The 15,261-nt window shown below is 43.2% G+C and overlaps 1 protein-coding gene across 2 annotated transcripts in view; it reads right to left on the bottom strand.

Moving 5' to 3' along the window:
- LOC119648894 (L-lactate dehydrogenase) overlaps positions 1 to 13,762 on the bottom strand; it is a 31,733-nt gene extending 17,971 nt beyond the window's left edge. Inside the window, exon 1 of one of the 2 annotated variants that reach the window (XM_038050791.1) lies at positions 13,605 to 13,762. The gene's annotated coding sequence lies outside the window, so the exon portion shown is untranslated. Of the gene's footprint in view, positions 1 to 12,789; positions 12,923 to 13,604 lie in introns of those variants that run through there. The other variant, XM_038050792.1, reaches the window with a different exon arrangement.
- Between the last annotated feature and the right edge of the window lie 1,499 nt (positions 13,763 to 15,261).

Below are 15,261 nucleotides of genomic sequence, written 5' to 3'. Positions count from 1 at the left end.
ATTTATTGTGCATCCCCCTTAAGTTCATCCTAGGCTGTAATAGGAAGCATCATAATGGAAAGTGTGGTGGAAATCCCACAATTATTAACAAATTATAGTAGGCCAAAGTTGCCTTTTTCGCGGTAAATGACCACACTGAATTGAATATCGGATATATTTCACGGATATACATTACCAGTTATATATAAATGGAACCATCGTGAAGTCAAATATTTTTACATAAAAAGCCGACAAAACCTCGCATACCTGAAGTGATGACCTTCCGGTTTTTGATGGTTTCCAACTTGTTATGATCTTAGACTTTTTTCCTATTTCTAGCTTGTCCATTATCTGAAAATGCAGATACCCTAACACCAACATCAAGTTGGGATTGTTTCGTGTGGACGTTCCCTCTGTGCTACTATATGGGAGTACTACATGGAAAATCGCTACCAATGGTACTCACAAGCCTGCAGTTTTCATCAACTCGTATTTGCGTCATGTCATCAGGGGTACCTGGACTAGCCACCTGTGTATGTATAGATCAGAAGGCGAAAGTGAATGTGAATAGATCATACCATTGCTGGTTTTGCCACGCAGTGGAACTCACTATTCCTGGATGGCCCACGAGCACTTCGCCCAAAACAGTGTAAGATTAAGGTTTAAAGGTAAGTAAAGATTTGCCAGCTTCTTAGAAAATCGTGGTGGGAGCTGAAGCATATTGCCAAGAACCATATTCTTCTGAAAGGTGAGGAGATCGGATATATTTGCGTTGTAAAATTTTGAGGACGAATTTTGCGGGAAGAGCAATATTTAAACGTGTCTGTAGCCGTGGAGATGAAGAGTGCCAAGGTCGGATAAATTGAGATGAACTCACAACAGGAACGCAGTATCAAGCTAGATCTTCTGGAAACACGATCAACGATATCAAAGAAGTGATATTTGCAGCGGAGCTTATCAGAGGTTAAACCTAGGTCACGAGATGAGCTCAAATATGACAACCAAGAGAGTAGGAAAGGTAGTTTGTAGAGAATTCGGGTCGGTAACACATTGAGTACCGTTTTCTAATATCTACTATCAGCTAATCTAGAGACCAAGAGCGAATGAACCGAGTATTTAAAGTTAGACACAATCTAATAACACTAAACAGGAGCAAACAGTTTAAGATCGTAAAAGTAAAGCAAAGAAAGGTAGCTGAGAAAAGAGGTCAGATTATTTAGAAAACAAGTTGTGAATACTGGAAGCTGAACGCTTCATTTTCAACCCGAAACTTGTCAGATGAAAAAATCGACGAAGCAATAATTGTGGCCACCGGTGCCATCAATGCTGTTACATGCAGAAATACCAAACTTATAAAAGTCGATGAGTTCGAAAATAATTCTCTACCTCATAATATCATGTTACATATGAAAGTCAGACAAATATAGCGCAGGAACCTCAAGCGGTCTTTTCACAAATATGGAAATAAAATCAACGCAGAAACCAAAGCATTGCATTCCCGCATTAATTGCCGGAGGACAATTATTCGGCAAATGGTGGCGAAGTTCCGCAGTAAAAAATTAACCTGGAAAATAGCAGACATAAAACCCAGGCTTAATATGTTTCAGAATAGAAATAAGTCGATGGGTAAACACAATTCCCGAAATTTCGTTCATAATAAGAACAGGGAACCTGCGTTGACGCTACAAAAGTGCGAGTTCTTGCCGAATAATTTGCGGCTCAGTTCAAAACCTCTCCATTGGGGAGGCCTGACAACCCTACACAGAAAACACCCCCTTGCGAAATGACAAAAGGAGCCTCGAACTGGATTGACTATACAACGACGAACCCGGCAACGACAACGGAATAACGGTTTGAGCATTTTCTCATGGAATGTGCGCTCCCAGTACAGAAATGCAGCTGCCAAGCAGCTAGCTGATCCCCTCTCCCAATATAGGGCTGATGTAACAGTGTTGCAGGAGATGCGTTGGATAGGCACCGGTTTCCTGGAGAAGAGCCACTACACCATGTACTATAGTGGTGATCCACTATAACATGTGCTCGGAGTAGGTTTCTTAGTCAGCCGAAAAATAAAACCTGCTGTTATCGGCTTTGAAAATATAAGCGAAAGGCTATGCACTCTAGGTTTGCGAGGCAAATTTAGAAATATCATCATCATCAACATCAACGGCGCAATAACCGGTATCCGGTCTAGGCCTAATAAGGAACTCCAGACATCCCGGTTCCCAATTCGATATCCCTAAAAGCTGTCTGGCGTCCTGGCCTAAGCCATCGCTCCATCTTAGGCAGGGTCTGCCTCGTCTTCTTTTAGAAATATAAGCCTCATAAACGACCATTCCGCTGCAGGGAAGACTGCAGAGTCGGAGAAGGACACCTCCTACGAGGCAGTAGAACGAACCCCCGGAGCCTGTTCAAGGTGTGATAATAAAATCATACTTGGAATTTTTAACAACCAATTAGGGACGGAGCCCGTATTCAGGGGATACGTCAACTTCCATAGCTTACATAATGATACCAATGATAACGGACTGTGGGCCAGTATACACTCGGAACACTATCTCGTTGGTAGAGTGCTCTGAGCTCGAATTATAACACCACCGACAATCCCCTCTGACAATCAGGTGAGAGTTAACACTGAAGCCATTCACAACACATCCTTCTGCAACACCAATAAGGGGAAAATGGATGCCGTAATAACCGCAGCTAAGAGATTCTTGGAGACGAAGCATCAACAAATGATCTCCATAACCACTTGAAGAACGTTATCATTGATATTCAAACATACTTGGCACCAGTCGCAAGAAAAGTCGGAACGGCTGGTTCGACGGCAACGGAACGGAAGACTGCTCCATTCCGAGTAATGTTGCATTCTCAAAAAACGCGGGCAGGCGCGGAGACTTATCATGAACTCCGTCGAGCGGGGAAGTGACTTCACTGACGGAAAAAGGAAACCTGGGAGAACCAACAGGTTTGTGAACTCAAAAAGTACAGGGACCAACCGAACCAGGCGCGCAAGTTTTACCAACAAGTCAGCAGGATGAAGCCCTATACACCTCGATGCTCATCCTGCCGAGACAAAGAGGGAAATCCGATTTCCGACAGAATGAGCATATTGGGGGCGATGGGTTGAGTATTTTGATGAACTGCTCAATAACTAAAATATCGGCGAGTTGGAGGCCTCGCTAACTAAAGACGACGGGTGAATGCTGCCACCACCAAGTATAGAAGAAAAAGTCCGTGCAATTCATCGGCTAACAAATCATAAGTCACCAGGAGCCGATGGAATTACAGCCGAATTAGTTAAATATGGATGCGACCAGTTACACTAAATGGTTCATCAACGTGTGCTCAAGGTATGGGACAGCGAATCAAAGCCTGACGACTGGCAATGAGGCATTATCTGTCTCATACATAAAAAGGGAGATATCACACAGTGCAGCAATTATAGAGGTATCACGTTGCTGAGTACCATCTATAAGATATTCTCCACTATCTCACTAGGCCGGATAGCCCCATACGCCCAGAACATCATTGGCCCATACCAAAGAGGCTTCACTCCAGGCAAATCAGCAACAGATCAGATTTTCTCTCTGCGGCAAGCGATGGAAAAACTGTTGGAATATGGACAACAGTTGCACCATCTGTTCATCGACTTTAAAGCCGCCTATGATAGCATAGCCAGGGTAAAACTGTACACGGCCATGAGAGAATTCGGTATCCCGACGAAATTAATAAGACTGACTAGGCTGACCCTGACCAATGTGCGAGGCCAGATAAAAGCAGCAGGACCACTCTCAAGATCATTCGACATCAACAACGGTCTACGACAAGGGGATGCGCTATCATGTGTCCTCTTTAACCTGGCCCTCGAGAAAGTGATCCGTGATGCCGAGGTAAATGCAAGAGGTACGATCCTCTTTAAGTCCACCCAACTACTGGCCTATGCTGACGATATCGACATCATGGGAAGAACCACCCGAGATGTACAAACTGCCTTCATCCAGATCGAGCAGGCGGCGCGAGATCTTGGGCTGCACATCAATGAAGGCAAGACAAAATATATGGTGGCAACGTCAGCACCGAAGACGAATCAACCAACAATATCAAACCGCACTGGTCAAACACAAACACGAAGAAGAATAAGGATAGGAGAATACAACTTTGAGACCGTTGACAATTTCTCCTATCTAGGGTCGAAAATCACAACCGATAACAACTACGATGATGAAATCCGCGCACGGTTGTTGTCAGCCAACAGAGCCTATTTCAGCTTACAAAGACTGTTCCGCTCGAAATGTCTCACCATAGGGTCAAAGCTCTTACTGTACAAGACTATGATCTTGCCAGTCTTCATGTATTCCTCGGAAACTTGGGTTCTTAGCAAGAAAAATTGCGAACTCTTGGCCGCGTTCGAGAGAAGAATCCTCCGAAGAATTTTTGGTCCCCTACATGAGGATGGACGATTCCGTAGCCTACACAATGACGGTTGTGGATAAAATCCGGCTCAATAGGTTACGGTGGGCGGGTCACTTAATCCGTATGGATGAGGATGATCCAGCCCGGAAAGTCTATAAGGGCAATATCTATGGTAGAAAAAGAAGACGAGGCAGACCCTGCCTAAGATGGAGCGATGGCGTGGGTCAGGACGCCAGACAGCTTTTAGGGATGTCGAATTGGTGGACCTCGGCGCAAAACCGGGATGTCTGGAGTTCCTTATTAAGGCAGGCCTAGACCGGATACCGGTTGTTGCGCCGTTGATGATGATGATGATGATGTTTCTAAAATGCTTCCACGTGTTGCATCTGTAATCAGAACCTGCTCATGGGCTATTTGGATTGGGTTTTTAGGTTGGTCTACAAACAAAATAATTGGTTTGGTTCTGTATAATAAATGAGTCCTACTTTACAATTCAACATTTTGCGCCTCAGAGTAACCTACAGACGCAATTTCAATTTTTCATGAAAGGTTGCCTAGATAGACTGAGGTCCTTATGTCAAAACGTATGAAAATTTATTTTATTTATTTAATAATAGGGGATTTTGGCTTTGTGGGTACTATAAGTACCGCAAAATTCAACCTTAGAAGTCTATAACCTAGACAACGTCACATTTATCTTGGGCCTTCGTACTGCCAGAAATGAACAGGAAAAAATATGTTTTTAAACGGCGTATCTTAGGTTGAAATCTATACTCAGTATCCAAACCATCCGCATCGGTTTCCACGAAACTATGAAAACTGAAGTAGAATGGAAGCGTACAACATGGATGAATGTAGAAGTCCCTACTGTACAAAAGGTGTAGAGTTTAAGGAAAACAATCAAGAGAAACACCCCATAATAAATGGGAAGATTTAATTAAGATCGGCAAGAGACCCTTTTGAGACTGACCAACTGATGAGCCATTAGAGGCAAAGAAATAGAACTTCTATCGAGGTTTGGTTCTTGTTAGTATTGTTGCCTCTGCCCTGCACGAAGCCGACAGTCGCCCTTTTTAGAGGCGTGTGCTTAGCTTAGAAAGAGAAATCCGTAGACAAAGAAAAGCAATTGCCTCGGTTAGTCATCAAGTGGAGTCGGACTCGGGATCCCAGTTAATCCTTAAATAAAAATTGTATTCGAATAGCTTGAGGTCTCGATTCCAAAGAGAGATATCATCATGATATTTGATGAAATCAAAACCTTATTAAAATTAGTTTACTGTCTTTCTGTCTGTCCATCTGTCACACACACTTTCTTCAAAATCGATTGTACTGATTCACACGAAGGTGGGAACTATGAACCCCCACACATGTGGTGAATTCCACTATTGCACCTTGAAATTTTGGGGGGAGGGATCCCCATGCACTTCCCCTTGTGGGGTATCAAATGAAAGGTTTTGATTAGTACTTTCCGAAGCTAATATTAGTTTTAATATCGGTTGTAGAGGGGCGAAATCCGGAGGTCCAAAATAGGTCAGTTATTTAAAAGACCCCTTCTTAGAAACTACCCAACATAAAATTCTGAAAAAAATCATGGTGGTCCGCGCACATGGTACCTAGGCATCAAAATACTCCCCGCTGCGATATCTTCCCCAAGTGAAGTTTATAATAGTATATTATTATATTTTGAAAATTTATTTTGAATACCCCTTAAGTTCATCCCAGATCCGCAAAAATTTGCAATCACAAAGGCTTTAATAGGAAGCATCATAATGGAAAGTTTGGTGGAAATCCTACAATTGTTAACAAATTATTGTAGGTCAAAGTTTAATTTCTTTTCTCATGTTTCATGCGTTGGCAAATACGTTGCGTGTTTTAGGTGCAAGATTCATCCAAGAATTTGGAATTTCTAAGAATACATGGAGCAGGCTTCATTCTCTCAGAATGTAGCAGTGATAATTTGGGGGCTTATTTCACTTAAGGACAACATAGATCACCATTGCTTTGTTTGACTGCCTCTCTTGAATTGAAAGGCTACTTCCTCCAAACAGTTGGCTTTTGTTCGGAGTGCCAATTGAAGTGGGAACTCTGAAACCGTGATATGAATTATAGCGACGTAGTTATGTTTAGGACTAGCTTCACTCCACGTGTTCAATCAACACATACCCCTGTCTCATCACGAACTCGTCACCCCACGTAGCCCTATGAAAGAGTGGTAGGTAGCATCAACAGTCCATTATACTTCCGAGTACCCTTGATATTTTTTTTCTCTTTGGGTAAGTGGTGATGCGGAGGACCATGGACCCACTGAATTGTATATAATATGCCTTCCAAATGGAAACAATAACCCTCGTATGAAGTGCGTTCCAGGGAAAGGAATTATCTATGGAGGAATTCAAAATTCCTTGATGGAACCGACTCTGTCCTTGCCAATATATAAGAAATATGCGTCCTAAATATGAGTAGAAATTATACATACTAGGCTTAATAGACAACATTTCACCTTCACTAGATTTGTGGGCTAGCAACCTGCAAATTTTGGAACTTTATTTGCTACCGAAACGTCAACCATGACTTGGATAGAGACAGGCCTCACGGCTACGTCCTGGAATATGTTTACGGTCCTCGACAATAATAGCAAGGGTCCTCAGAATGCTGGATTTGTCAAACTTGTGCAGGATTTCCAATGATATAACCCTGACATTCTGGGCCTACGCGAGTAAGATGGTAGGACTCTGGATAGTACTCCTCTCCTGCTTGCGGCAATGTACCCATGCACCCTGGAAAGCGCGCGAATCAGGTATCGTGTCACTTCCGCAAAGTGCGCTGTCTTGACTAGGGAACCGATTTTTGACAGACTGCTGGCTGCAGGATTCCTGTCCAGTTATGGAGCATCACAATTATGCAATGCGAAGGTCCTCAAAATGCTCTCTTTCTCAAACTCGACCGAGAATTCCAATAATATCAGCTAAGCATTTTGGGCCTATGTGAACTAAGATGGCGGAACTCCATTCCACTCCCTCTTGCCACACTAAGGGCAATATGCTTTTGTACTCTGGAAAGCCGAATGGTAACAGAAGCAAATATGGTGTCGGGTTGTTTGTCACGGCTACTACATGGCGTGCTCTCTTGACTTGGGAACCATTTCTGACAGACTTTTAACTACAAAATTCCGGCCCAGGTTAGGGAACATCACAATTGTACAATGCTACACACAAACAAAGACTTCGGATATAGTAGAAAAGAATCCTTTCTACAAGAAATTACATGCAGCTCAGGGGAGGCTTCTTAAATGTGACATTGTCATCGTGATGGGTGATCTGAATTCTAAGATTGGCTCTGAATACACCTTGTTCGGACATGTGGTGGGAAAATACGGTCTTGACGAGGTTTGTGGATTTTTGAAGCTTCCACCGCCTTCTCATTAGTGGCACATTGTTCGAACACAGAGCCTGCCAGAAGGTCAGTTGGGTTTCAACTGGCCAACACCGTACAAGCAATCAGATCGACTACTTTGCGATCAGCACTAGAATCAGGAGATGTCTCCTGAATCTGCGAAACAAGAGGGGTACTGATATCGGTCTCGAAAAGGATTACAATCTGACGGTCGCCAAATTTCCCTTCTATGTCGCGTCCGCCCTTTCTCGTAAGGTTGGGGAGCTACGACCGCCTAAGTTGAATATCCACTACTTGAATGATCTAACTGTCGCTCTATAGTGCGAGAGTTATCTTATTGATCGGACGACAGATATATTGAATAAACCGTCTGAGAATATCAGTAAGCGTTGGGCTGCCATGAAAAATTTTCGGGTGCAAGACAGGCCGTTGTCCTCGTCCCAAACGGGCATCTTAAAGCTAGTTGATTGTAGAATCGTGAAAGCGGATCGATGAATGGAAGGAGTTGAAGGCTCTATTGGCTGCTGCGGGAAATGGTGGGCACAATATGCTCGAACCCCGATAGCAAGCGAAATCCCGAGAAGCTCGGAGTGACGTACGTCGTGTCAAGAAAGAATTTGCTATTGCGCTGGTCAAGTCAGAAGGGTATACGACATCACGACGATCCTGTGAAAGCCGTCACGGATCGACTTCCCATCTACGAATACGAGCAACTAAAGGAATGGAGAGGACACTTCACCATGGTTCTTAACCGTATAATATCTGATGAGGTTCCTCCTCTTGTGAATGAAACGATTAATCACCGTAACATGCGGATATGGCTGATCCTGCAGATACTGCTGATCTGCTGCTTTTACTCGTACAAAAATCTTGGGAGTTTGATACCTTTCCAAGATAGTGGAAGATGGGGATGATCGTTAAGATTCCAAAGAAGGGAATCTGTTTTGAGTGTGACAATTGGAGGGGTACCTGCGTGGTCCTTGATGTTGCAAAGATCATCCGCTAATAAAATCTAACTAGGGATTGGTTTACGAGGATGGTGGCATCATCATCCAGTATTTCCTCTTCCTCCTCCATTATCTCATTTTAAAAGTAAGATCATGCTTTGGTATTTGACGAACCTTCCACTGAGCCTTGATCGCCCATTGACAATACCAAAATACAAGGTTTGTCAATAAGACAACATAAACCTTACGTATCAAGGGTACACTTCCTTTTCTCTTTTCAATCAAATTCAATATAAACGAAGACACTCTTTTTCCTACAGGCATTCTTTTCTATGTCTTCCATCAATTTATGTAACAATTTCTGGCCATCTCTATGTTTCGCTTTTTTTATCACGTACAAGTGGAACATGCCGAAGATAGTGCTGCAGTTGGTCAGATACTCTTGACTTTTTGATTCGGAGGTAGAATTTTTTTCGTCATTTTCGCATCTACTGCTATGGCAGGGGTGATCAAAATTTAGTATAGGTCCCAGGGCGAAACGTGGATTGGTACTCACAACGAAGCATAACACCTGAGGAAACGCCTGATCAACCAATACCAAATTCTATCTCGACCTCCACGTGGTGACCGCTGGAGCTCTTTCGTAACGAAAAGCTGCAGACGGAGAAGGATGAAAGCGAGTCTCATGCACCTAAAAACGGGACAAATTGTACCAACTCGTCCTCCTGGTTGGGAGTTGGGTAGGGCCAAACAACTTGCTACGAAGCCACAAAAGGAGCCTCGGACTGGATTGACAACACAACGACGAACTCGGCAACGAAAACGAGGTAACGATTTACGCATTTTCTCATGGAACGTGCACTTCCTTTCTAGATGCGACGACTTTCAACCAAATCGACCACGTGCTGATCAAACGGCGTTACCTCCCAGCCATGATGAATGTCCGAACATACAGGGGGGGGGGGGGGGGGGGGGGGGGGGGGCAATATAGACTCCGAACACTATCTGCCTGGCATGGTGCTCCGAGCTCGAATAACAACACCGCCCAGAATCCTTTCTGACAATCAGGTGAGAGTTAACACTGAAGCCATTCACAACACAGCCAAAATGGAGCCCTCTCTGCCAAAGAAATATTCTGCTAATCACGTCCTGTCGAGTTCCAACAACGACCAGTAGTGGTCGTATATTTGTGTCCTCCATATGGCCCGCTCACTACTGAATAAATAAGCTTGTCCCTGTTTTATCACTATTAGGTTGGTGATATAGCTTCATATGACAATACCTGGTTAGTACTGATCCTGCGCCAAGCACATAAACTCGCAGGGATTTGAGCCAATCCTTGCATATCCTGACTGTCTCCCATCGAGCTCAGTTATTGGGGTCCACATCAAACTCCAGGGTGTGCTGGCACCATCATAATTTTGCAGCTCAGGCCATTAAATGTGCCAGCCTGTGCCGTTCCAAAATTGAAGCCGCCTCCAAACCTCTAGGGTGCATAAAGTCTGCCCCAACGTTCTGGTGAGGACTAATTCCACCCGAAAGCTCCTCAGATCCTCAAACGTGGGGAGCACGCGTTTAATCTAGATGACGGTTGCACGTCCAACACGATATCCTTGGACATGCTGAAACCTTATCTCCATGAGGCAGACCGCACTGGAAGGAAATGTGAGGGCCACGTACGTTTTTAGGCATCCGCCCACAGCCCAGTTTGAGACGAGCGTTAGTAACTAAAATGAGCGACGTGCCCGATGGACGCGCCAACAGGCTACGAAGGCGGTTAAAATACCTATATGGGGAATTGGATGCCGCAATAATCGCAGTGAACAGAGAACCTGGAGGAAAAGTATCAACAAATGATCCTCACAATCAACTGAAGAACGTTATCATAAATATGGCCACAAACATACTTGGCCCCAGCCGCAAAAGGAGTCGGAACGACTGGTTTGACGATGAATGTAAGCTAGCAACGGAACGGATGAACGCTACATGCCGAGTAACGTTGCATTCTCAAAGAACGCGGGCACGCGCAGAGACTTATCACGAACTCCGTCGAGCGGGGAAGCGACTTCATTGACGGAAAAAGGAAGCCTGGGAGAACAAACAGGTCTGTGAACTCGAAAAGTACAGGGACTAACCGCACCAGGCGCGCAAGTTTTACCAACAAGGCAGCGGGATGAAGCCCTATACACCTCGATGCGAGACAAAGATGGAAATCTGATTTCCGACAGAATGGGCTTATTGGAGCGATGGGTTGAGTATTTTAATGAACTGCTCAGCAACCAAAATATCGACGAGTTGAAGGTCACGCCAACTGAAGACGACAGACAAATACTGTCACCACCAAGTATAGATAAAACAAGAGCTGATGGAAATACAGCTGGATTGGTTAAATATGGAGGTGACCAGCTACATCAAGCGGTTGATCAACTTGTACTCAAGGCATGGGACAGCGAATCAATGTCTGACGATTGGCAATCTCATACATAAAAAGGGAGATATCACACAGTGCAGCAATTATAGAGGTATCACGTTGCTGGGTACCATCTATAAGATATTCTCCACTATCTTGTTAGACCGGATAGCCCATAGACCCAGAATATCATTGGCCCATACCAAAGAGGCTTCACTCCAGGGAAATTAGCAACAGATCAGATGGAAAAACTTTTGGAATATGGACAACAGTTGCACCATCTAATCATCGACTTTAAAGCCGCCTATGATAGCATAGCCAGGGTAAAACTGTACACGGCCATGAGAGAATTCGGTATCCCGTCGAAATTGATAAGACTGACTAGGCTAACACTGACCAATGTGCGATACCAGATAAAAGCAGCAGGATCACTCTCGAGATTATTCAACATCAACAATGGTCTGAGACAAGGGGATGCCCTCTCATGTGGCCTCTTTAATCTGACCCCGGAAAAAGTGATCAGCGATGCAGATGTTACTGGAAGACGCACCATCCGTTTCAAGTCCACACAACTACTGGCCTATGCTTACAATATTGACATCATGGGAAGAACGACCCGAGTCGTACAAACCGTCGAAAATACTGGATGATTGGCTGCATTTATCAATCCTGGAAACAGTCAGGAAGTTTCCTGATAGAGTCTATAAAACAATGGAAAATGGGCCCGAAAAATTAACTCGACACCGAATGGAAAACCCGATGAAACGATGTGTCCTTAAGCCTTCATGCATATTTTGTTCTGGAAGGATAACACAGATGCGCCTCTGAAAGTTGAAATATTCAAGAAGGACCTCATCGAAATTCAGCTGATACAGACAACAAACTGGGGACGACATCACAAAAAGTCGTACTTCTTGAAGGTCAAAGAGTGAGTAGAAGGAGAACAATTATGTGTTTTTCGGTAGGTGATCAACCATCCCCAATTGCTAGCCAATTTCGTGAGTGTAATGTTAACGTCCTTAAGTAAAGGCAAATAAATTTAGGTCCATCTGTTGCCTCCCAAAACGAGAAAGCTTTCCAAACGCCCGGTTTGTGCAGAAGGGCTGACTAACTACCGCTTTTATGATAATAGAACAAGCCCCAACTGAGCAATAAAGATCAGGCACCCGCGGTATCAATGTTGTGGTTAATTTATTGCAAATTATGATTAATTAAAGCTTATTATTATACTCTATTATATGGAACTGTTTATTGTGATAAATATAGTTTTATGTTCGTAATAAAATGAGACTGCAGAAAAGTAACCAAACGTTTGACTGTCGAGTATCATTGCATTATCTTATAAACTTTCTAAGCACTAAAACTCAACAAGCTTCTAATTAATTCGGAATAGAATTAATGCTGAATGATGTCATGCAATTAACTATTTGCTGACACGAAATAACAATAAGATTCAGAGGCAGCAAAAAGTGCATCATCAAATTTTATGGGAATACAAGCCCAGCTCAAGTAATTCCCCGGACTTGGGTACCAGAAAAATTTGCATTTGATTATTATCATTTCGAGAGAAATCCCCTTAGAAAATGGTCTTTTATTATTTCAAGTTACAGCTAGTTAGCCGTAAATAGAACCGCTTCAAATTACCTTGTTGCGAAGACGCCTTTGCTCTTTATAAAATTAGTAATAATTGCACAATAGAACGCTATCTCGCCTACTATCACCACTTTAAAATAGATACTTCCCGAAGTAAACTCAACTATCGCAATGATGACACCTCAAAAGACAACCTCAATCTAAGCTAAATCAAGTTACCGGTTGGGTTGTTAAACTTTCTCCAAAGTCCCTACCTCACCTCCAATCACTTCCAAGAAAATTCGTCCTTCAGAGCCGAACTCAAAGTCAAAGCAACTCCCGAAATATTCAACGACACAGATACATCTTTTCACGTGTATTCATTGCTTGAAGCTTTTGAATATTTCGTCAGGGCAAAAATATCCTCGTGACCAGAAAGTCTTCTTTGGCGGTAGAGGGTTCCCCCGAGTAGGGGAGGAATTGCGCATGACCGAAAAGAAAGTGCAAGGGAAAGGTTTAATGTACGTTAAATGGAAGCGCCAGCTGAAGGTCAAAGGAAAGCAATGAAAGTGCCGCCCGCCGCCTTCTCGAAAATAGAAATGCACCGGAGGAGTCCGGAGGAGTGTACTCGACGCTGACAACCTTATTGGACCCGTAATCGGAGAAAGTTGACCATGCAACTTGCAAAACAAGTACTTTGCGATAGAGCGCAGTCATTAGAAAGGCAGTTATCGCAGAATTGCCTCCACCACCCACTCGAGCACGCCCGTCGTCTATCGACTGGAACTAAGCCTCTGCGAGCCCAGTCAACTACTTCGGGAGATCTATGAAATCCACTTCCAGAGATTTACCAGTAAATAATGTAATTAAAAAATGTTTACACTCACTTTGCAATTAATTACTCTCACTGCTCCGCACCTAAATAAATTCACTGTATCACTTTTGCTTAGTATTCACTAGCGCTTCGGGGCTGGAACCTATTCGAGGAGATTCCTACGGACGCACCGAAATTTCAAAACGTTCTGTTTGGAACTGACTGCGAGCCGTGTCGATGAAGTCGCCTAAATAAAGCTTTGCCACTCGGCAATCCTCAAGGTGACCTTTACCAGCTGAATACCACTCTACGACGCTTTCCATGTGAATTTTCTGTTTTCTCCGGCACCAACTATACAGTCATATGGACTGCACGCGGAATTACATTGTGACGTCATCCATTAGGCCAGATACAATGTTCAGATATATAGATACTGGCGTGTGTGTTGACTCGCTCTCAGTACGGTCGCTCTTGCCTATGCAATTTTTACCTGAGTTTGGACTCAGATGATGAATCGCTCACCTGAGATGGAAGTGGGAAAGACAGACTTTGCAGTTTCTTCCTAGGAAGAAGCAATTTGGAACTGCATTGCTGAATGTATCTAAGGTGCGAAAATTTGAGTATCTTTAAAACCCTTTACCTTTCCGAAAAGGCTTTAGTCGTAATTGAACTCAGCAACGAGATTCAATTTGGAATTTTTTGAAATTTTGAAACTGAAAGTTCGTTACTCATATTCATATTTTGTATCTATCCAATCCTAAAATTAGTATCTTTTTGAAATATATTGAAAATCTAGGCGGCCCTAGACTTAATACAGGTACAAGGTAGGCAAAACCATATTTGTCAGTTAGTCTAGAAAGGACATTTTCAATTCAGAGTTCTCAATCCTCTCGTTTTTCAGGAAGGCTCGAGTCCTTTGGACCACTTTCATAAGTACGAAAGTAACACCCCATTCTGATCACCTTCTCATGAGACTCCATTAAATTTCCCTCTGGTAAGAGGCCTATCTAAAAAAAAAGATAGATTCCCCAGTTAAGCTACAGAAGATGCATTCCGCAGCCCAGGTGTGTAAACATGTCTCGTGCAAGATCACATTCACGACCCGCTGGCATCAAATGTGGCTGGCAACGAGCGCACTGGCACGTTCGATCGTTATAATGAACTTGGCGCTAGTGAATTCGAGCCCGGCAATCTAAAATGAGTCATGGTTTTATGAAATTCCACTAGTTTCGCCACGAATACTAGATATGACGATGCAGATGAAAGGCGTCAGCAAAAGTCACACTTAATTTCCTCATTTCCCGTGAAGTTTACGATATGGGAGCAATCGAGGGTGACTTCAGCGGGTGTTTATCTGAATTGTGGCGATTGAATAGTTGCATATCTTTGCTAGCGTATGTATTTCTAGCGTCTATGGAGGCTTGAAGTGGTTAATCGTAAACTTGATAAAAGCACAGGAAGTGATAATAATTCTAAATTTTCCCAAGCTCTAGAAGATTTGCTGGAGTAAGCTTTCAGTAGAAGATGGATACATTGATAAACATTGGTTTAGATACTTGGAAATTTTAGTATATCTACGTGAGTCTAATGATCATAATTGTGGCAAATTTAGTGATAACTCTTGAAGTTACTTAATATACATATATGTTTCTAACTAGAAAGCGGAAAAGTCGCAAATCCGGAAATTGGACGCTTCAAGTAGGTTCGGTGTTTTCATAGACTGAAGAACC

This window comes from Hermetia illucens, chromosome 2 (genome assembly GCF_905115235.1).
Source record: "Hermetia illucens chromosome 2, iHerIll2.2.curated.20191125, whole genome shotgun sequence".
Taxonomy (NCBI): domain Eukaryota; kingdom Metazoa; phylum Arthropoda; class Insecta; order Diptera; family Stratiomyidae; genus Hermetia; species Hermetia illucens.
Note: the sequence above shows the minus strand (reverse complement) of the source record. Positions and strands in the feature narration are given on the sequence as shown.